Raw genomic sequence first — 24,326 nt, forward strand, 5'->3', positions numbered from 1 at the left:
ATTTTAATTATCCTTGTCTTTATGTGCCACTCACTATCTTTCATTCTGTCTTTTCTTTCTTTTTGTCTTTTCTTTTTAGATACAGGATGCAACAACAGTCAGAGAGGCAAACAATGCAATAACAGAGGCAGCAGATAGTCTCAGTATTATAGGTGCCTTGAGACATGTGTCCAGCCTGGAAGAGAAGGACTCCCCTTGTCCAGTCAGCTGCTGACTTCTTTGTCAACGGCAGATTGGCGACTGCCCTGGACCAGTAAGTAATTGCCTCACCTGTCACTAGCCCAGGACAACTCACACTGTCACATGTTTTCATAGGTTTGCTGATGGGTTAAAAACCCTTGGATTACTCAAAGAGATGAGGGAGAATCCGGCCGTGTTCTTCAACTTCTTTGTCAATGAGGAAATTCCCCTTCAGGCGAAGGACCTGTGCAAGTTATTTGTTCCAGACTTCTCAGCGCAGGGCAGCAACCGGAGAAACCGAGAAAATATGACAATCTGCTTCTGGCGTGACTGGTTGATTGACATAGAAGGTATACTAATTATTCTACCAGTAACAATATTGTATGTGAAAACATTTGATTTATTTTAAATTAACTTTTCTCCAATTCTATCAAGGTGTGAAAGGCATCACTTAATCACCGTTTCACACCACTTTCTTGTGTTACAGAAGGAGAATGCAGTCCAGTCACCCTTGAGAGGGTTTTGGAATTTTCGTCTGGAGCCTCTGTAGTCCCTCCACTGGGATTTCCACACCCTCCTCAAATACAGTTCATTCATGAAGAGAACCGAATCTTCCCTGAAGCAAACACGTGTATTGTTACACTATGCCTGCCGCTGCACTCTTCTTATGAATGGTTTAAAAAACATATGATGGAGGGAATTTTGCAAGCGCCGACCTTTGGTCTTGCATAATGTTACCGTGTTTGTTTTTAAAATTGTTCAGTGCAGGTTGTTAGAGGGCATGCCTCTATTGTTCCCAATTGTTTTCTACATTCTAGTTTTACAAGTGCTCTTTAACTTGGCACTTGTTGTTCTAATCACAACCCCATCACCAGATTTGTGCCCACCCTCTGCCACTCTGCCAATGCTGGGCCCACGACACAGGCCACAATGCCTGTTAGTTGGGCATCAACCACAGCTGCCATCAAGTGCCAAGTGCACTTGCACCTTCACTTTTAATGATGTGGTACTCTGTTAATGTTATGTCCAATTTCATGCACTTTTAAATATTTTCTATGTCCAAATCTTACAAGTGCTCCTTGCCTCTGTGGCACTTGTTGTTCTCTTTACTGTGGTCATCCCCACTTGCTGCACTCTCAATAAAGTGGTCAGTGCTACAATGATGCATTGTTGAGTGTATTTATATGCAGGGCCTATAATTTAACAAATCCTTTAAATCAGCATCCCAATAGCAGAAGGCCTAATAGACATAAGAATAAATGGCTTCTAGGCAGAATGGAAACATTCTCACACAAACATGGACTTCTGATCAATACTCGGACTAACAAGACTTTATCACTTTAGATCAAGCGTTTGCAATAATACACATTTGTTCCGTTTGTTTTGAAGACGTATGACCATGCATGATGCCAGCCTCTTGGGCAACTGTGGGCAGGACATGCACATTAGTTAGACATCAAATGTATATTTATTTATTGTACAATGTTGACCAAGCACAATGGGAGCAGAAATGCAACTATACAGCCCATCCCCCTACACAGAGTAGCCTAAACAGAGTCAGGCAGGGCGTGTCGGCGCTTGTCAACCAACAATAGGCCTACAATATGACATATGACAACACTTGTTGCTACTTCCAATGTCTTGACTGGCACACCCGGCATTAGCTACATCCTGGATAATGTATGCAACACTCGCACACTCCATGTGGTAGGCTATGCCACTCGTTTTTTTGTTTGTTTATTTTTTATTGACCAATGTACGAAATCCATAACCACTCGGTTATCGGGTCACCCATGCAGGAGCGATAGAGCAAACTCCATGGCTCTGACCCATGCAACTTGTTTTTGTATTTTCACAAACAATCAGACGTGGTCTGAACCGTGCACCTGCATGTCCGTTGGAAACATTATCGCCACTATGTCGCCACAACTATTTTACGTAGCGAACTAATGCATATTATAGCCTAATATAAGAATGCAGTGATAAACGGACACACCTGAACGAATGCGCCCGACAGAGAAACTTCGGTCTTCCCCAGCCTGGAAATGTGTGCCTACTAGATTTTTCAGTTCAGCCAAACTGCTTTTGAGTTCGTTGTTGGTCTCTGGTGATAGCAAATCTTCAATTCTTCCGAGATTTCCTTCACAGCTTTCAATCGAACGACGTTCTCTCTCTCCACAAATCCCCTGTGTGAGGGCTCGTTCAATTTCATGGCATTTTCTGGTGATTTTTCGATTACAGCCAACGCCATGACTGCTCCTTTCTTATTCCCACTTCTTCTTTGATGGCAAACGGAAATTACGTATTTCTGGATATCTAAAACGTCATGCCCAATAATTCGCACTCAAATGACGTTTGAGATATCTTTAACTTTAATTCTGCCTAGTCAAAACTGAATTACAGATATCTGCAATTGTCATTTAAGATGTGTGACGAGTTGAATGTCGTTTTCTGTGACGTCATTGCAGATATCTGTAATTCAGTTTCGCCTAGTCAAAACTGAATTACAGATATCTTTATCTGTCGTTTCGACTAGTCACAATTACATTACAGATATTTTGAATGAAAATTCCAACTATTCAAAATGTAATTACGACTAGTCAGGAAGAAGTTATCTACAATGTTAATTCCGGATAGTCAAACGTAGTTGATAAATGACAATTCGGCTTGCCATAGATGGGGAGGTCCTCGACACGGGGATTGGAACCTTCATCCCGATCTGGTGAGTCAGATTTGGAGCAGGTTCGGCGAAGCAGAGGTGGATCTGTTCGCCTCTCGCGGAAACACACAGTGCGCTCTGTGGTTTTCTCTGAGCGTGCGGGACAATCCTCCGCTGGGAGTGGACGCGTTAGCGCATCGGCCGTGGCCCAGGATGCTTCTTTACGCTTTTCCACCGTGTCCTTTGATTCCACGGTTCCTGGATCGAGTTCTAGAGGAACGGCTGTCAGCCATCCTCATAGCTCCGGAGCGCACGGCCGCGTCATGGTTTCCATGTCTGCAACAGCTGATCTCAGGGTTGCCATGGGAGATCCCGTGGCGCGGGGACGCTCTCTCTCAGGCAGGAGGAGCGATCAGGAATTACCCGATGATAGGTCAGCGTCTGTGGGCCTGGCCGCTGAACGGGAACATTTAGAGAGGCTGGGGCTCTCTCAAGATGTTGTGCGCACACTGTAAGCCCGGAGTAGTAGAGTTTACTTAAAAAATTTGAGGAAATAGGTTGCCCTAAAAAATTTAAGTAATGGAAAATGAAAACTTGAGTTGATTCAACTTAAAAACTTTAAAGGCTAGAATTGTTATTTTAAGTTCAATGCACTAAATGCCAAATTGATTTAACTTAAAATGTTAATTTGTGTACATTGAAAAAATGAGTTGTTTTAACTTTAAATCATTTGTGATATCAAATACTCTTCCTTATTACTCTACTTAGTTTTGTTAAGTTAAAGTGAGATTTTCTTTTCTTTTAGAATTTGTTAAACTAGGATAAAATAATTTAATGACAAAAATGTAACATTTTCAGTTTTATTCATTTGAACATACAATAACACGTAAACTTTACCTTTTAAAACCTAACAGTGCTGCTGGTAGCTAGAAGAACCACAGAAAATGGAATGATCATGAAATACAACAAAAAAAACAACTTTTTACAGCTAGCGTAAATCAACATATCAGCAATGTCATTTGCCTTCAGACAAGATGCGTGCACATGCGCACCAGACAACATTTCAATGTGTTCAATGTGACATCAGTGATAAGGATAAAGTGCATTTAACAGAGAATTACTGAAACGATTAAAATGAAAGTCTGTAGAAAAGGTGCAAGTCTGAGGTCAGTGCAAATATCAAAAAACAAGCACTGCCAATAGTGCAAATACCATCAAAACAGTGCTTATGCCATAAAACTGTGCAAAATGCCATCAAACTGTGCAAAACTGCAAACATGTATTCCTAAAAAACTGCTGACGCTTCTGGATTCGGGCTAAACAGCAGCAGAAGGAAAAAACAGAGCGAGACACTGGAAGGGCAAGGAGGGAACATAAGAGCATCACAGAGAAAGAGATATGAAGAGTGAGAGAGTGTGTGTGTGTGTGTGTGTGTGTGTGTGTTTTACAATGCAAGCTGATTTTTCAACGTTTGCATTTTCGGTGTCACTTTCGGCGCACTTCTTCCAAGGTCGAGCATTACCTGCTGAACAAAGTTGAAAGTGTTTTTCATATACTTAGGGTAATCGAGGTGCAGGGCATAAATTAGTCCAAAAAGAAGGCAGAAGGCCTGAGGTAGGTTTGCCAGGTTGTCCATCACCACGCTCCCTTCCAAGATGATGCCTACTTTGGATGGGTTGAGTGGAGTTGAATTTTCCTCATCCATGCAGAGGATTCCCACTGCAGTTTGACTGTATAGGCCATTGTCATTTACATCCTAACAGAGCAAGAAACAAATAGACAAGCAGAGGACATAATTATGCAACCTAGATTATGTAGAGTAATATGAAAAGTGTTGCACAACATAAACAGCACAGACAGTAACTGATTTAACTGACTTAACACACCTCATGTGGTTTTTGCTGCTCGTCAGCTCAGGCAAGTTTACAACAATGGCTTAAAATGAAAAGTCTATGCCTCTCAAACATTTAAAACAAATTAAATTACTTACAGAGCAGTTCCTGAAGAATGCACTGGGATCATCCCCCAAGATGACCGGCAATCCCCGAAGAATGAGGCACCTTATGTGTGTTGGCTCATTGACCTGGGAGATAGTGGACGTAGAATACAACAATAAAACAGTTTGTTAAGGATAGTCAAGTTTTTTTCATTTAATATCTGCATAGTCTTAATTTTTCAATCACCTTACTGCATTTCCCAGCACTGGAAAGTGCAGGACAAAGATTAACCAATGGAGATGAAGGAAGAGTGATAAGAAAAAGGAAAGGATAGCAGAGAGCAAATTGACCAAAAAGAATTGAAGAGCAAGGAAGAAAGAAGGAGAAGGTGTAGACTGATGTAGACGTTTCAACTCACCTTTGTCTTATGGAGAAGGTCAGTCAAAATCTGGCCGGTGAGGCCCCTCTTTTTCCTAAAGAGGTCCATCAGGCTTGGAGAGAAACGGTCAAGTGCATCAAAGAAGTTCTCTCTGAGACCCTGCCCCACCACTCGGTTGAACTCGCAATATACCTGAAACATATTACAAAGCAAACAATGTATGAGCCCATGTTAGAATGACCCAATCTGTGACCATTTACACAAGATTTGGTTAACCACTCCTAGATGGTCGTATATAAAACCTAGTGCTGAGTATTTTTTTCTACAATACACAAGACACAAAGCCATTGAATCATTTTTGTGAACACTCAAGTCATAAATGCTATTATTTATTGGGGGGGAACTAAAAGTGAAAGCTGAAAATGTGTGCCTGACTGGTCTTGACTGGTCCTCACTGCTCACAAACAGCCCCTTAAGTGAAAAATATAAAACAGATGTAGTTAATGCTTTCATGTGCTCACAAACACTGCATTTTCAAAAAAAGTTGTCACTGAAAAAAGTTTGCATTGCACCTAGAGTAATTAATACGTAAGTAATAGATGAAAAATGTCGATGGACTGGTTAACGTCTCACCGAGAGCCACTTCAAATTCAAACGCTTTCAACCATGTGTAGCAGGTAAGCTAAAATGGCGTCGCTAGTATTAGCTTACTAGCACTCACCTGATTAAGCTAACTGCACCGCAGCCGTTGCGCCGCCGCGTTCCTCTCTCCTCTGCCCGATAAAGAAGCGGGACCCCCGCTTCGTCCGTGGCGGCTCCCGTGTCCCGTCCGTCCGGTGCGCTCGCTTTCGCCGTCCGTCCGGTGCACAGGTCCGGTGCGCTCGCTTTCGCCGTCTGTCCGGTGCACAGGTCCGGTGCGCTCGCTTGCGCCGTCCGTCCGGTGCACAGGTCCGGTGCGCTCGCTTTCGCCGTCCGTCCGGTGCACAGGTCCGGTGCGCTCGCTTTCGCCGTCCGTCCGGTGCACAGGTCCGGTGCGCTCGCTTGCGCCGTCCGTCCGGTGCACAGGTCCGGTGCGCTCGCTTTCGCCGTCCGTCCGGTGCACAGGTCCGGTGCGCTCGCTTTCGCCGTCCGTCCGGTGCACAGGTCCGGTGCGCTCGCTTTCGCCGTCCGTCCGGTGCGCTCGCGTTCAAACAAACAACCGTCCCTAGTACTACACGCAGCAGCACGATCCACACGATCCACACGCATGGAGAGCTTCACCTTCTTCAGCAAGCACAGGCGGGAAGAAGGTACCTTCTTCTTCGTTGTCGTTTTTGTCCTTACAGATGCATGTCGCCACCTACGACGCGGGGTGTGTAACTGCATGACTTGAAAACTCAAGTTTATACAACCAAAACTTAAGACTTTTTGTATATTCCACTTAAAATTATCCACCAACTTCATTACTCACAAATGTTAGTATATTCTACTCCAAATTAGTAGAATAAACTTACATCTGATAGTAATGGTATCATACTTAAATTTTTTATGTACATTCAACTTAAATTTTCCATCCCAGTAGATGTCCGGGCTTACAGTGCACTATCCAGTGCGCCAGGGCCGCATCTACCAGAGCTTCATACACATCCAAATGGAACGCTTTTCAGCGTTGGTGTGTAGGCAGGAGTCTGGATCTCACGGTGTGTCCCCTGCCTCAGGTGTTGTCATTCCTCCAGCTTTTGATGGATAGGAATTTGGCTTTTAGCACAGTTAAGACATATGCTGCTGCTATTTCTTCCTGTCATGAAGGTTTTGGTGGCAGAACAGTGTTCAGTCATCCTCTTACGAAACGATTCCTGAGGGGCGTAAGAAGAGACAGGCCAGTGTCACGTTCCTTGGGCCCTCAGTGGGATTTAGCACTGGTTTTACGTGCATTGGTGAAAGCTCCTTTTGAACCATTGGAGCAATTTCTGCTTAAATTATTGTCACTCAAAACAGCTCTGCTGTTGGCTTTGACATCTGCAAAGAGAGTTAGTGATTTGTCTGCTCTCTCTGTGGCACCTTCATGTCTTCGGATCCAAGGAGATTGCAGCTCGGCTATTTTACGCCCTAATCCTGCTTTTACGCCTAAAAGCATCACGAGCTCTTTCAGATCAAGAGTGATCACTTTGGAGGGGTTTTTCCCACCCCATCACAATTCAGAGGAAGAGGCCACTTCCCATCTTCTCTGTCCTGTGCGTGCGCTGGCCTGTTATGTGGCGCGCACGGCCGTGGTGAGACGCACACAGCGTCTGTTTGTGCATTACAGGGAGCAGTCTCAAGGGCTCCCCCTGTCGGCACAGCGCCTGTCTCACTGGCTCTGTGAGGCCGTGTCACAGGCTTACCTTTCATCAGGGATGGATCCTCCACAGAACATCAGAGCACATTCCACCAGAGGAATTTCCTCCTCTGCGGCTTTGCATGGAGGAATGACAGTGGGGGATATCTGCACTGCAGCTTCCTGGTCCTCCCCCTGTTCTTTCATCCGTTTTTACCTGCGGGATGTTTCCCGTTCCTCCATGACTCACTCTGTACTGAGTGTTTTGTCAGAGTGATGGTTTATTGGATGTCTCTGAATGATGCTCTCCCTCCCATCTAAAGAGCTGGGGAGAGTTGTCTGACTTCTACTCTGTATTTGCTAGCCTTAAAGGGCTGCCCCTATACTCATAGAATCTAGAGTTACAATACGTAACTTACGCTTCAGGGGAGGGGGTCTCCATTCAGCGCCAGGGTCGGACAACAAACTAGGGGAAGAGCAAGGGAGGAGGTGTCTGCTGCATGGAGAACAATGTGTGTCGCTCAGATGTGGAGATTATTTCTTCGGGATGTTCTCCGGACCTGGAGCAGCTCGTGATCAGATGCCGACCTTATTTCATCCCGAGGGAGTTTACATCTGTCGTAATAACAGCGGTGCACACTCCGTCACATGCCGACATCAGGCCCTGGACGAGCTGCATGCAGTTATCGACAGGACCGAGACATCACCATCCGAGGCTGCGTGTATGGTCGTCGGTGATTTTAACAACGCCAAGATGAGGAAAGTCCTGCAGAGATACCATCAGCTCATCAGCTGTCCTACGCGGGGTGCGAACACACTCGACCATGTCCACACTCCCTTCGGGGATGCTAGAAGGGTTGCTATGAAGACCATCATCACCATTGAGCGAAGCAAACAACATCCAGCGGAGGAAGCAGAATCACTGGCTGACCGGCGCGGAGAAATGCACGTTCGGTGTGTACACAGCGATCATTGCTGCCGGTCAGAACTGTTCCTTGTAAAGTGTCTTAAGATCTGTTGTTGATGTCCCAGCCCGGTTTGGGGGGTGGGTATCATTTGAGTTGAACCCATGTTTTCTCCTGTTTCTGGATGAGGAGTGAGTTTAGGAACATGTCTTTTGGTTCCTTTCACTTCAGTATAGATAAGTTCAGGTTGCTCCCTTCAGGTGGTTTGTGTTTGCTGTTTTGCTGTTCGCCCCCCTGAAGCTAAAGAGTTAACCACGGGGACATTCTGGGACCGATCCCATCAGTGTCGCTTCCATCATCGCTTTGCTCGCGTGTTCCCAAAGGAGCTGATGTCCTGCGCGGATGCAACTTCCGTCCGTCCGCTCGCTTTATTCTATCCTTAGACCGGCTGCGAGGACATCGCGTAAAACCCACAGCGCGAGTGTGACGCGGACTGTTACAGTGTAACTTCCGCTCTGTAAACAATTGTCATGTGATTTACTTGTCTGTTTATTATTGTTTTAAATGAAATTCAACATAATCTCAAATACTGTACAATGTAATTTAATGTAATAGCAGCATGATGACAGTCAGTTCCTGAAAATTAAAATCCTCTTCTCTAACAAAACCTTGCTTCCCTGTGTTGATGTGATATTGTGAACAACGTATACTGAATGATTACAGTTAATGAAATGCAGCAACTGAAATACTTGCGGATTTTCTTGATAGAAACAAAGTTGTCTATTACAGATGTAGATTTCAGAACATGACAGTTATCAGTCTGTTCATTACATGTGATAAAAAATGCAATCACACAGCACATGTCACCATGTCCGACATGAAGTGTTGTGACCTCAGTGTGTTGATATCAATCCTCTTTCCGCTCCTCTCCTCTGAAGCAGAAGCAGCAGACACCAACACTCGGCTGTTAGACCCGCTCCGTCTTCCTCTGTCTCTGAGCGTCGCTCTCCAGAGCCGCGGACACGCGCTGGTTCGCTCCGACCGAACATTACGCAGAACCAATGCGGATTGAACAGTTTACTTTCGAGAGGAGTCTCTCCAGACACGCCCCCTTTGTGCATCCGACTCTCCAGACACACACCCCTGCGATCTGATTTGCCCAATGTGAGTCGAGGGAGGGCCTTATACAAATCCCGAACATTACGAGTATAAATGGTTGCACTCTGCAGTTTTATCTGCACAGGACATCAGCTCCAGATCAGTGAAAATCTTAGCGTGAGAACAGGACCTGCAGCCGGCTCTGCTGCGGACAAAACTCTGGAAAATGGACAAGACTCTGTTCACTTTACTGCTCATTGCCCGACTTGTGTCTGGTGGGTTTATTAATCCATGTTCACACTGACACCACATCTGTCCTGAGAGGCATCAGCTCTGTGTGATGTGAACAGGACTAAATGTGTTCTGTGTTTTCTCAGGTGGATCTCATCCCATATGTTCGAGTCTGTCAGTAACGGTGGAAGAAGGTGAAGACGTGAGTCTTTGGTGTGGACTTGTTGTTCCCTCGGTCAACTTGAGGAATTACACGGTGGAAGTTACAAGAACTGACCCCAGGCAGTTCGTCCTCCTGTATCGAGACAGAAGAGTCCTCCTTGATGTCCAGATGGAGCAGTACAGACACAGAACCACACTGGACCTCAGAGGCCTGATCAGTGGAAACGTGTCAGTGCAGATCTCCTCTGTGAAGATGTCTGACAGAGGAGATTACACATGTTTGATCCCCAGACTGAAACCCATGTGCATCATCACCCTGCATGTTGGTAAGGATCCTGAACTCATGCCTGTACGGCACAGTGGACAAACGGCAGATTGTGAGTGAACGTGTGATGTGAGAAAGTGCTCAACCTGTTTGTATCTCATGTGAAACAGTGGAACAGAGGAACCACGTCAGTGCTGCGCCTCGTCTGGAGAACAACTCTACTTCCAACCAGCCGGCGAAAGGTATCTGACTTTATTATCCACTAGAAAACTGGAGTCGTGCCTTTTATTCACTTTCCACTTCATCCTCTGTTCTTCTGTGTTTGAGTCCAGAGCAGTAAACCACAGAGGAACTTGCAGAATGAGTCACTGTCATGTTGGTGAAAAGAAGATTCATCTCCTTTCTGTTTGCCCGTCACTCCTGCAGGTGCTGTTGTTGTTGCTGTGGTCCTCTGTGTTCTTCTTCCTCTTGGTGCTCTCCTGTTGGTGGACTTCATCAGACTGAGAAGTGGAAGAAACAGTAAGTGACAATTTCTGCTCTGTAGCATTTCACTTTCAGTGCATTTACTCCAGTTTAGATGGAGCTTTTAACAAGTGTCTCAAAACCACTTTCAGGTCTCACAGGGAATTGTGTGACGAGATGCAGAGGACAACAGGACCAAGATCCCTTCACTGGTTACCATGTTGCAACCGGATCGGGTCCAGTCTACATCCAGGACCCGGTCCAACCGGATGAAAGGAGAGGGACAGGCCCCTGTGAGCTGCGAGCAGAGACGTCCCCTCACTTGGAGCATTACAGAGAGATTATCTAACTGAATGAAGTTGATGATGAAATGAAACGACTTCTATAACAAATGTTCACTGCTGTTAACACTTTAAAAGTTTGTATTAGATATACGTGATGAAGTGTCTGCTTAACCTCTGATATTAAAATGTTGAAGCCACAGTTCATGTGATTGAACCGTTTATTTGTTTATCACAAGTACTGAGGACATTGTACATGGACCTTTTCCTTATAAATCAAACAGGACACTTTGGTGAATTAAGGTTTTCATTCATCAAATGTTGTCTTTCTGACCCTGACATCGAGGTGTTTGTTAGTGAGGTGGAGGTGGAGAACCATATGGGACAGCAGTGATGTCAGTAATAAAGAGAATACACTGGTCCTCTGCCGCTGCTGTGGATAACAGAATGTGTGAGATCAGAAATCGCTGAACCCTCGCTTCCTCCTCGTCCGCAGTCACACATCGAGCAGAACCCCCCACCAGTGTCACGGCAGTATTTATTTATTTAGAGCATCGGATCGATTCCCTCACATCAGTGGATCCTCACCTCCTCTGGGATATAATTTGGAAAGTTTCTTCATTTCATGAAAGTTATCTCCTGTGCGCTCTGTGCACTGTGCGCCTGATGGCACAGTCCCGTTCACTGCAGGGATTCGATGATACACGCACAGTGTTATAAGATATAATTAATAAAACCTATTAATGACTCGGCTCTGTAACTCCGCTGTTGAATGGAATCTCAACGTAATTTGCTGTAAGTTGTTTCATAAATTTTTAAACTAAAAGGTGCGTGTGGAACAGATATTGTTTGCGAGCAAAACTAAGCTGTTGGTTTTAATGTAAATGATGAATTGGATCAATAATCTGCTTCAGTTCACCACCTCACGTCTGCGTAATGTTCGGTCGGAGCGAAACTGCGCGTGTCCGCGGCTCTGGAGAGCGACGCTCAGAGACAGAGGAAGACGGAGCGGGTCTAACAGCCGAGTGTTGGTGTCTGCTGCTTCTGCTTCAGAGGAGAGGAGCGGAAAGAGGATTGATATCAACACACTGAGGTCACAACACTTCATGTCGGACATGGTGACACGTGCTGAGAGACTGACGCGGGGAGCACAGAGAAAAGAGACTATAATGATTGCATTTGAAAGAAAGGTGTCTCCTCAGGAGGTCGACTTCGGATTCAGGAAACATAGAATTCGGGAGTTCGTACCACACCGGGCTGGAACATCACCAACAGATGTTACGACACGTTACACGGATCCGTTCTGACCGGCAGTCTGACTGGCAGCAGTGCGCGTCCCGCCGTGTTCACGCCCGCTCTCATGTAACTCAGTGGCGCTGTTCACTTCGGCTGTGATCGCGCTCAGCACCTATGCTTTCCGCGTCAGGTCTTTTCTCTTCGGGTTGTCGCCAGATGCGGAAGCGTCGCGTAACTCTGTGACGCACAGCAGCCGGGCTGTTCACATGAGACTTTGCATTGCTCCGCGCCCGTCAGCCCGTGATTCTGCTTTCTCCGCGGGTTGTATATGCTCCGTTCAATGTAGGGGTTCGGGGTAAATGATGATGGTCTTCATAGCACCCCCCCCCCCCCCTCTCTTTCTCTGTCTGTCTGCTTGTGTGCTTGTACCAGGGCTGGACTGGGAGAACAAAACGGCCCGGGCATTTTTTGGCTCAGACCGGCCCACATAATTAGCCGAGCACATCTGCCATTAAGACATTTAGAAGACATAAGTTACGTCAATTTAAAGTAGCTCATATTAAAAGTACTTAAGTATCAAAAGTATCTGGTGTTGAAATGTACTTAAGTATCAAAAGTACAAGAACTAAAATTAAAAATGCAAATTGCTTTTTATAGTAGGTCTATACAGACACAAAACAACCCAAAATGTTTCTCCTCAAGATTTATCTCAACTGACTGAAAAATTACAACAACAATATGCATATAATGTATAATTTTACCAATTTTGAACCCTAGATGCTGAGGTTCAAATAGTAATGGACCAGTGCATCTGAACTTCTATTTAACTATAAACAAGTGCCTCTTGTGTCTGCCCAAGAACATTAATAAACCACAGTATAACCACTATACTATAGGCACACAAAATAAGACACTATCTCTTATCCTATTCTAGAGGAAGTAAAAGTCGTAACAAGATTTCTGAAGGTGAACCTGCGGAGGGATAGACCAACCTCTCGCGCTGCCCCCCCCCCGACGGCAAACACGCCACCGGGACCTGCACATCTCAGGAGGGAGGGGGCAGCGAGTGAGAGAGAGAGAGAGAGAGAGGTGCGCCGTCGGTAGAGGCGTGCGACGCCAACCTCCGCTGCTCAAGTAACGAGCCAGTTTGGAGAATGTATTGAAAATTGAAAATGCGCGCTCACATGTCTACCTCCACTCGCTCATCATTGTCGAGTCCTCCTCGCTTGTCTCCCGGCGCACCTGCTGCTGCTGGGCTGGTGAACCCGGCACCACATAGGTCCGTCAGTTTGGCACATTTAGCAGCCTCCACCTCCAGAGACTTCTGCTTTTTTTCCCCGATGCGTTTTTTACTCTTATTATCCATTTTAAGTTTCTGTTTCAGCAGCAGCCCGTCCCGCGACTCCCACCGCCAATGCAATGAGGTCCCGCCCCACCCTGGTTTGTGTTGTGATTGACAGCACTGTCAGGGCTCTCTGAGCCTGTCAGCCCATGATTGATTGACAATGACAAACAATAGACCAATAATATGTGTCGATGCTGGCAACACACTGCTAGCCCTCTGTAGCCAATTGGCCGGCCCAATTGGAGGGAATTTAGAGAGGAAGAAGAGAAAAAAAACAAAACAACAACATAGCGGACCAGACCGGCCCACATTGGGTCAACGGCCCACCGGGATTATGCCCGGTATGCCAGATGGCCAGTCCACCCCTGGCTTGTACACAGTAAATTTTGCAGTGTTAAATCAACACTTAAAGAGTTAAATTTAACACTGTGTCCGAGTGTATTTGGTCCTTATCAGAATTGGTGTTAAATTAACTCTTTCCATAGTGTTAAAATTTCAGAGTTAAATTAACTCAAAATTGAGTAAAAAATTAACACTGGCTAACACTGTACAGTGTTAATGGAACTTAACACTACAGGTTAAATAACTCTGGAGAGAGTAAATATGACTCTGAGCAGTGTTGATAAGTTACTCTACTGTGGTGACAAATCAACTCTGATCATATACTTTTTAACACTGAATGGAGTTCTTGAAGGTTAACACTGGAGGCTCATATAACTCTGATTACTGTTAATTTTACACAGTACAGTGTTGATGATTTACTCTGTGCTGTGAAAAAACTACTCAGAAAGAGTCAAATCTTAACACTGCACAGATCAATATGTTGTTACTTTTACACCTTTGTAGTGTCAAATTGCCTCTATCTATACTATACTTTTAGAAATACCATTTAATAAAAACAAGTGACCACCAAAATGCATTAAACTTCTCATTTTTTATTGCACAAAGTACCTTCTAAAAATGCATTTAACATTTGGAATCAACCTTTATAGTTGTACAAAATAAATACAAAGTGAATAGTTGTGCAATGGGTGTGTGTGCCTGCCGTGCCAAGCACCCCAAAACAATAACTTGTTCACATGTAACATAACAGTAAGATTGTGTTAACAGTGCAATGGGTGTGTGTGCCTGCCGTGCCAAGCACCCCAAAACAATAACAGTTAACAGTGTACTTGCCATGCCATTACAGGGCTCAAAGTGAACTTTACATCATCTGAGCTAGATGGTTGCAGTCATGCCAAGCAACTGATCAAGTCTGCATAAAAACATTACTTAAAAAACAAGTTAACTTTTGATCAGTCTTACAATGCCACAACGTTTGTCTCGGGGACATTGGGACCCCTCCTTCCTACTAGACTACCTAGGTCTGCATAAAATGGCAATATGGAACAATATATAAGGCAGTATCAGTTGTACCATACTTCATTTGAACATCAAATGGTTTGAAGTAAAAAAGATTATTTATGTGCAACACTTTAGGAACTTTGTCTGGATGCAGCTTGACCTTAAAAGCATGGTAATGGTTTTCAAAACAGATGGTTTCCATCAATTTTCCACAGAGCAAAACACAATCATCTTTTACAGCAATCATGTCAATCTTACAAAATACAGGCATCTCACATGCTACCTCAGTGCATACAATGAAGTCACAACGGTATTCCGTACCATGATACTTTATCCATTTTGCAGAAAACACACTGGTTGACAAAATAGTTCCAAATTTTTCCGCTATTGCTGCTCCATGTTTTGACTCATAAAGTGTCACAATTTTTCCTGGACCTACAATTAATCTTTCTTTGCTAAAAGATTCATGATACATTGCCATATATCTTTGGTGCTTTTTGGCTAATGTTGTTGTTATGTTTTTAAAGCTTTTTAATTGCTGTTTGAAGAAATTATGTTTGGCTTCGTAACGCATACACCATGTGTGTAAAATTGGACCAATGTGCCTAATGCAGCTAGGATAATGTATCATAAAATGATGCTTTGGCAAGAGATTTCTTTCAGGAAATAATTGCTTGAACAGCCGATGATGATCAGTGATTAAATGTTTGAGGTATATGGTCATGCCTTCTGACAAGACTGGTGAGAATACAATGTTAACAATCTGAAGAAGCAAAAGTAGGAGATGCCAGTGTTTATCATCTGTCTCGATCAAATCACCAAAAAGCAAAGGCATATTGTTCAACAAACACCAAGCCTGTATGGCATTCAACCCCAAATCATTACTTTCATCCATCATTTTATCTGGCAGAGGTGGACGGTTTCGCTGCTGACTGAAACCATAGTCATACGCATGTATTCTACCAGCCACTTGTTCAGCACTTAGGCAGTTGCCTTGGATGTATTTCAGAATCAGTTTCACCTCGAACTGCCCAACTCCCTCTAAAATATCGTGCATGATATCAACTGCAAAATTGTTGGCTGTGTTGAAATACTGAAGTGAATTCAACAGACAAACACGTTTGACACCATATACATGTGGCAACCTTGGATCTGTTTGTACAGTTTGACAGTGCTGTGCATGTGAATCAACAGTTCTTAAGACAACTTCCGGGTCATCTTCACAGAATACAGTTTGGAAAGAGTGTTTCTCAAGGAGACAGAAACGACAGCAATATCGCGCCCCAAATGACTCTACAAAGCCAAAGAGACCATGCAAACCAAGATTGTCCCCAGTGACCTGAACTACAGTACCATGAATAACATGTTCAAAAGTTGGAATTTGAAGTCCCTCTGTCTCAAGCACTTTCAGATCATTAATAAGTGGTTCCAGTATCAAATTAAAACTGTATCGCTTTATGTCCTGTGCATGAAATAGAGCACACAAATGAATATTAATCAAAGACGAATTAAAGATTGGGGGGTAATTTCTTAAAGTAAAATATATAGCACCTAATTCATGTAAACCCCTTTTTGGTCCCAAGACATTTGCAGTTTCGAAGTCGTCGTAAAAGAGCTGGATCTGCAAGGCATCTTTTTCTATAGAAAATAGGGGACTTTGGTTAAAATAGGTGGCATCTCTCAAGTCTGCATACACACCTTCCTTGGGAATATACCTGGGCTTGAACAAGTCTGCAGATTCTTTTTTTTGTAAAATACTCTTCAGTGTTTCCAAAATGGGAACATATGCAAACATGTCAGTTACAAGGACTTGGTCATATGTCCCAGTAGTTTTGTTTCTTCTGCTGTCAAATCTTGTGCCAAGCACTTTTTGTACAGGCTCAACAAGTCCCCATTTCTCTCTTAGGTGTCTGCTTAGTTTTGCTTCTGTATTTAAAGGTGTGAATGGGTTTTCCAACATTTGGAAGGATTGCTCTATTTTGTTCCTATTTTTTGTATCCTGTGGAGAAAAGCACTGTAAAGCTACATCTTTAGCCTGACTGTGAACCTCAAAAATCACTTCTTCCATTGATGAGACAAATCTCTTAACATTAGACTGACTTAATCCTGCTGCTTTGAGTTGTGCAATAGCTGTGGCACACATATCTAAAGGGCTGCTACTGGACCTTGTCAACGGGGTAGATGTTGAGGCTGTCTCTTCTACATTGGCTGTCACCTGCTCTCCTGCTTCACCAAGATCTGCTCTGCTTAAATTGACGTCATTATCAACTTGTTGGTCAATATTGTCAGTGTGTTTGGTGTTTAAATGTTTCCTAAACCGAGAAAAAGTTCCAAGCACACGGCCACATCCAGACTGAGCACATTTAAGGCGAAGATATTTTCCATCCAAGTAACCATGAACAACTCGTAAATGCCTAACAAGGGTATTTGTGCAAGTTAACTCAGTCTGACAAACAAAGCACTTCATGACAAACAGATCAATACTGTTCAAGTACTAATGAAGCATTCTAGCCCGAACTTCTGCGACGCGGGGACTCTCCTTCACTTTACCAACATCTATGTTGTACACAGTGGTCTGGATGAACGTGAACATGTTGTACAGCATGGGATTGTATGTGGGGGCAAAAACATAATGCGCCTTAAACATTTCGTCGAAAGCGCCAAGTGAGGAGGCTGACCTGCAACTGATGGCAGTTTTGTCAAGTATGATGAAGAACTGGTGGACTTGTTTCTTCCTTCGTCCTACAGCCAAGAGGTACGGTTGTGTGCTTGTTGTGATGGAATCGAGATGTTCCTGGATGTTGGTTCCTGTCTGAGAAAACAAAAACACAAAACACAAGGCGAGACTATTACAATTCCATGGTTGTGATATTACACAGACACACACAAAACAGCTTCCATGTGTTTGTACAGTTTTTAAATGTGTATAAGTGATTATGACCTGCAAAACTGAAGCTCCCTCAGTCAAACATAATTGAATAAAACATATTATAAAATTAGGAGAATATAAAAACCTTCTTGAAGACCACAAGATGCTTCTCTGCTTGGGAAGCAGACACCTTTCCAGGTCTTTTTCGACCCTGGGCAGTGGGGGGAATCAGGTGTAACAGCAGCAAAATCGATGAGAGGTCACTGTCCCAACCTGTAACAAGACAAATTTGATGTTAAGTGGACCATCAGTTGAAGTTGTATGAGGTAGTGAGTGAATGAATTAGCAATTATGTGATTGATAATTTTGAAATGTGTATTGATGAGTTTAGTGGTTGTTTAGCTCGGTAAGTTGTCACTATTTTGTTATGTTATTCTCTGCCTTAAGGGCACCAATACCTTTATGTGGCTGTGAGGTTATTAAATGTTCCTCATCACTGTATGTTCACAGGACATTATTACACTGCTAATTATTGCTACTTGGCATACTGAGTGTATACAGCATAAAACACCAGTAAGACCTTAACACTGACATGGGTTACAGTGAAGCAGACATAACAAATGCAGCCAATGAAATGAGGCAAAAGTCATACTGACCACTGTCGTAATCCACTTCAGACCCATCCTCACAAGTATCAGCTGCCAGGAGAAGATCTTCAAGCTCACTGGTGGATGGAAGCTTTCTGCATTGCTGGATGACCTTTTTCTTGAACGTGGTCGTCCATTTCTCAAGAAACTTGCCAGAGACATCCTCTCCAAACATCATAACAAAATCTTGTTCCACCTAGGGGAAGGAAAATTAAGAACTTAAAGATTTCACAGCCAGATGAATTGTTACTGTCACTAAAATGCACACATACTTTCTTTTTAAAACATAATTGTGAAATTGTCAAAACAATGAAAAAAAATTACCAAGCCTTTGACGTCTTTGAAACGTGGAAAGACAGACAGTACATCGCTTGACTGCTGTGGCTCGAGAACCATGTTGCGGCGGAAGTCAAACGTCAGCTTCATCTTCTTCTTGATTGTGTCCTCATCAGCTGAATGTCTCATCAGTGCGATTGCTTCCTTACACCCATCTTCACTCAGGACAGTCTCTGGAACACACTGGGGCTCTCGTCTGGCAGCTGGTCCTCCAGGCCCATCTTCCCAAGATGTTCCTTCAGATAATGCTACACAACATGAAAAAAAACACCATACTTTGACAACCATATAAACGTACAGGCAAGAAAAACAAACAAGAACAATAACAATGTTTCAAATCTTCTTCTACTTTTATTATTATTATTGTTAGAGCGTTACCTCCATATGATGATCGCCTGTCTCTAGCAGTGGATCTCTGAATAGTTTTGATCCTCCAGGCCAAGTACCCTGATCCACTCTCGCCATCATAATATTGGTCCTTGAAGGGTGAAAGGATAACAAAAACAGACACTCAATTAATGAGATTTTTTTTTAAGTTAAGGTGCTTCCAATTTTGTACGCAACAAAAAAAGTGTAATTTTGGACATGAATCCTCCATTCCTGCCTCTCACAATTGGGGATTGGGGACTGGGGGTAAGAAAGCCATAGTTCCACAACTGCAACTGGAAAAGCCTCATGTATGCAGAGCAATTAAATCAATTTTTTCTAATCAAAAAGTACCTTTGAAAGTGTGCTCTGGTAGCAATCAAAATATTTAATCTTTTAACATTATCACAGAGATTATATGTGACTTACATAACCGGTCCTGGAGAATGGATCACTGAGGTAGGGGAATAAGTTCACAATGCCCCTGGCATACATTTCTTTCACCTGTCTCGGTGGTGATATACTGCAAGATTTAAAAAAGTACAGATTTGTTAAATGCACATTTAACAAATACTTGAACTTGATCTAAAAGCTTCACCAAGTAACATAAAAACTATTTACAAATTACCCATTCTTCTCCGTCATGTCAGCTGCCAGTATGTTCACCATTTTCCTCCTGGTTTCATCTGTCAGGGACTTGCTTCGATTATACTCATTCATTATGCGTTCCCCACCAGGTTTCTTGGTAAGAGTGGATTCCACCAACTTCAAACAAAGAGAAAAACAATTCCACATGTCTTAAAAACAAGTGGTTATTTTTTTATGGCCTTGGCGGCCTTAATATAATCCCTGTTCTGCTCTGTTTGTGTGTTAATTCTTACGTTCTTGGCTTCTGTGTCCAGCCTCTGCCGTTTAGGACTTTCTGAGAGGATGATTGTGTCGTGAGAATCAGACGATTCAAGGGATGTAGACAGCTCAGGAGATGGTACCATGGAGACAGTTTCTTGACACAAGAGAAGCAGAAGGAAGGAAATTATTAACCACAAGGAACTAGCAATGTACATTGAAAACTGAAAAATAAATTACATATTTAACTGAGACATACCAGTTTCATATGTGATGGTTAGCACTCCAACTGAGGGATCCTAAACTACGTCCTCAAATACGTCGTCATCCAACTCAGTCCCAGAACTGTCAAAAACTTTCACACCTTCTGTCACAGCTGGCACACCAAACTTTGCAAATGCTACAGGAAAAGACAAATACTTGTATGTGTTCATGATGGTCAAACATTCATGTCCAATGAATCTGGAACATTAGTCTACTTTTTTTTAACAAACATGAATAAATTAATGTGTATAATAAAAGTATTTGTAGTATTATAACTTTTTTTTTAGCAAAGAATTCAAAGTTTCTCAATGTCAATAGAGATGGTAACATTTGTACAGAAAGTTACTATCACATTTAGCACCATAAAGCTTCCAGTGCAATGTTTGAGTCTAATGTCAATTTCTTACCTGCAATCAAGAACTCTTTGAGATCTGGCTCCGTTATTCTAACAAATTTTTGGACATCACCAAGCCTGGCTTTAATCAACATGGTTCCTGCAGCACACAATTCCTCATTGTCAGAATCTTATATGCTTATCATGATAACAAAAACACAAATTTAACAGCAAGTGCGTGGTTTTCAACAGAGCCCTGCAGTAAGACTAACGTTAACTTTTATTGTTCAATTTGAAAATAAAATGTGTAGCTTGTTTCAGGCCACCAAACAGCAGATAAAGGATCAGCTATTTACAGAATTGACAAGCACCACTTCCATTTTTACTTCATAATAAAACACCCGAGTCCAGGGCTGTACGTTAACTTTTTTCAGCACATAGCACTGGTGCTAAAGAGGCTGACAGTTTTTTAGCACAGGACCAGAGAGTCGTAGCACACCCTAAAAATGAATGAATGTTACATCTTTGTATGAATGGATAACAGACAGACTGCTCCCACTCAGCGTTGTAGCTGTATCTATACATTTACATTTTTGTCGTTGGCGCTTTTTCGGTCGGTGTTGGTGGGTCCTCGTTCGCTTCATTTACGTTGTTGTCTGTGTCGTGTCTTTCGTTCGTTTTGTATTCTCAACGCGAACAGGTTGAAAAAAACTCTTCATCGTTGTTGGCTCGTGGGAGAAACGTTGTTAGCCACTGTGTACCTGTGCTAACCCAGCCGCACGGGACAGAGCGTGAAGCTCACCTAGTCCACTTGGGTGAAAAGCCAACAACAAACTTATTTACAAAAGTCGTCGACACACGAGTAAATTGTCCCTCTTTCGCTTGATCGCTGCGCACCTGTTGAGTCTCTAGGCACTGGGTGGTCCCCGATAAGTTCTCACCGGGGGCTGCAAAGTAAGTGATTATTGGTTCCATGCCGATTTATTTCCTTACGAGTTGTTGGGTGGGGGACATTTTGCAGCGCGGACCTTTCCCCAAAACACATTTACTGGAGAACAAGTGTTACCTTAACCTCCCCGAGGCCAGCATCGCGGCTCCGGACCGTAGTTGGCAGCTCACTGGTTATTTGGCTCGCTGACTGGTAGATAACGAGCCATCCGGACCACTCCGTGAAAAAGGAGGATGAGACGTTTCTTTCCCTCTTAACGGCGCCACTTTATTTTCTCGCTGTACAGCAGCAGCATCACTCCCACCACGCTGTCAGTGGTCATTCACTTTATGTTGTTCACACATTTTAACTCCTTTTCCCAAAGACACACAGTCTCACTGTGCGTCTCTCTGAGCGAATGAGTGGGTGCGGAGCCCCGGGGCCTGTGTGTGTGTGTGCTGTCTGGGAGCACAAACACGCATTTGCCCGCACAACACTGTACAGGTAGCTGCTGCAGAGCCGTGGGTTGCAACCATAGACTGTACTGCGACCCCAGGCTACGGCGAAAGAGCGATTTCCACCGTTAAAGAGATGCCAACGTCAAAACACAAGTTCCGCCTCACATTCCCCCTCCCGGTTGCGCCCGGCGCGCGACACAGTTTGAGAATCCATGCATTTTTAAGACCTGGCCGAATCAAATTTAAGACCTTTTTAAGACTTTTTAAGGCCTAAAATTTCGATTATTAAATTTAAGACTTTTTAAGACCCCGCGGGAACCCTGTGTTAATTACCTTTTGCGGACATGGTCAAGTTGGACACGAGCGCATTTTAAGCTAGGTATTCACTCTGTCCCGTTAGCCGTTTTTAGTTCGGTGTTAAGATACAAAACCCGATCAAATACGGGGGCGAGCAACACAATGTTCTTCATAAACACAATTTCTGTTGAAATGTCAACATAAAAAGTGGGTTAATATATGAAAATAAGAAACTTACCGCGGCCGCTCGACGGGGAGAACATGGCGGTTGGAAAAATCTTGACGGTTGATCTCATCGGTTTGAAGGATGACGAGGTGGGCGGGGCTTTACAGAGTCAAATCGACATGGCGTCTTGTAACTCTGCAAATTAACACCAACACTAGGGGGCATTCTACTCAGTCTGTTGTTGTAATAACTCTGAAAGAGTCAATGAACTTTGACACTGCACATTTAACACTGCGAAATTTACTGTGTAGTGGGGTGGGCGGAGGACACATTTAATCATGTGAGGGGGAAAACTCGGGGAAATTGAAACTCCAGAAGAACAGCAGGGAACGCTAAAATACGGGACACATATTTGATAATTTATTTATAATATGTCATTGTTATCGTTTAAATTAATTTCCCAGTGCGTTTCCCCGAGGGATGCGCAGAAACCATCGGTGCAGAGCGCGATGCGCAGCCCCGAGCGAACCTGGTCGCCTCCTTTCCGCTCCCATGTTACTCAGATCAGATGTGATGTTCACATCGTCGCGATGCGCCGCCTGTCGCAGAGGGTTCCAACACAGTTGAACAGTTTACTTTCGATATTGGTCGGTCCACCGCTGAATGGTGCGAGTCACCGGTCTGTCACGTTTGAGTTTCTGCCTCTAGGAAGGTGGGCAAAACTGAAGTGATCTGATTTGCCGAATGTGAGTCGAGGGAGGGCCTAATACAAATCCCGGCGAGTGTAAATCCCGATCATGACACGCTCCCTCTACGACTATAAAGGCTGCACTTTGCAGTCTGTCAGTGCAGGACATCAGCTCCTGTGGGAACACGCGAGCTAAGCGATGATGGAAGCGACACTGATGGGATCGGTCCCAGAATGTCCCCGTGGTTAACTCTTTAGTTTCAGGGGAGGGGGTCTCCATTCAGCGCCAGGGTCGGACAACAAACTCGGGGAAGAGCAAGGGAGGAGGTGTCTGCTGCATGGAGAACAATGTGTGGTGCTCAGATGTGGAGATTTTTTCTTCGGGATGTTCTCCGGACCTGGAGCAGCTCGTGATCAGATGCCGACCTTATTTCATCCCGAGGGAGTTTACATCTGTCGTAATAACAGCGGTGCACATTCCGTCACATGCCGACATCAGGCCCTGGATGAGCTGCATGCAGTTATCGACAGGACCGAGACATCACTGCCCGAGGCTGCGTGTATGGTGGCCGGTGATTTTAACAACGCCAAGATGAGGAAAGTCCTGCAGAGATACCATCAGCTCATCAGCTGTCCTACGCGGGGTGCGAACACACTCGACCATGTCCACACTCCCTTCGGGGATGCTAGAAGGGTTGCTATGAAGACCATCATCACCATTGAACGGAACAAACAACATCCAGCGGAGGAAGCAGAATCACTGGCTGACCGGCGCGGAGAAATGCGCGTTCGGTGTGAACACAGCGATCATTGCTGCCGGTCAGAACTGTTCCTTGTGAAGTGTCTTGAGATCTGTTGTTGATGTCCCAGCCCGGTTTGGGGAGTGGGTATCATTTGAGTTGAACCCATGTTTTCTCCTGTTTCTGGATGAGGAGTCAGGTTAGGAACATGTCTTTTGGTTCCTTTAACTTCAGTATAGGTAAGTTTAGGTTTCTCCCTTCAGGTGGTTTGTGTTTGCTCTTTTGCTGTTCGCCCCCCCTGAAGCTAAAGAGTTAACCACGGGGACATTCTGGTACCGATCCCATCAGTGTCGCTTCCATCATCGCTTTGCTCGCGTGTTCCCACAGGAGCTGATGTCCTGCGCGGATGCAACTTCCGTCCGTCCGCTCGCTTTATTCGATCCGTAGACCGGCGGCGAGGACATCGCGTAAAACCCACAGCGCGACGCGGACTGCTACAGTGTACTGTCTGCACTGTAAACAATTGTCATGTGACTTACTTGTCTGTTTATTATTGTTTTAAATGAAATTCAACATAATCTCAAATACTGTACAATGTGATTTAATG

The 24,326-nt window shown here is 44.1% G+C and overlaps 1 long non-coding RNA gene across 1 annotated transcript; it reads left to right on the plus strand.

The window, feature by feature from the left end:
• The first annotated feature begins 200 nt into the window (after positions 1-200).
• On the plus strand, positions 201-1,343 carry LOC132997372 (uncharacterized). The gene is made up of 3 exons (XR_009677438.1): positions 201-253; positions 316-530; positions 668-1,343. It is a non-coding gene; the product is annotated as an uncharacterized LOC132997372 (long non-coding RNA).
• Positions 1,344-24,326: the final 22,983 nt, after the last annotated feature.

This window comes from Limanda limanda, unplaced genomic scaffold (assembly GCF_963576545.1).
Source record: "Limanda limanda unplaced genomic scaffold, fLimLim1.1 SCAFFOLD_25, whole genome shotgun sequence".
NCBI lineage: Eukaryota > Metazoa > Chordata > Actinopteri > Pleuronectiformes > Pleuronectidae > Limanda > Limanda limanda.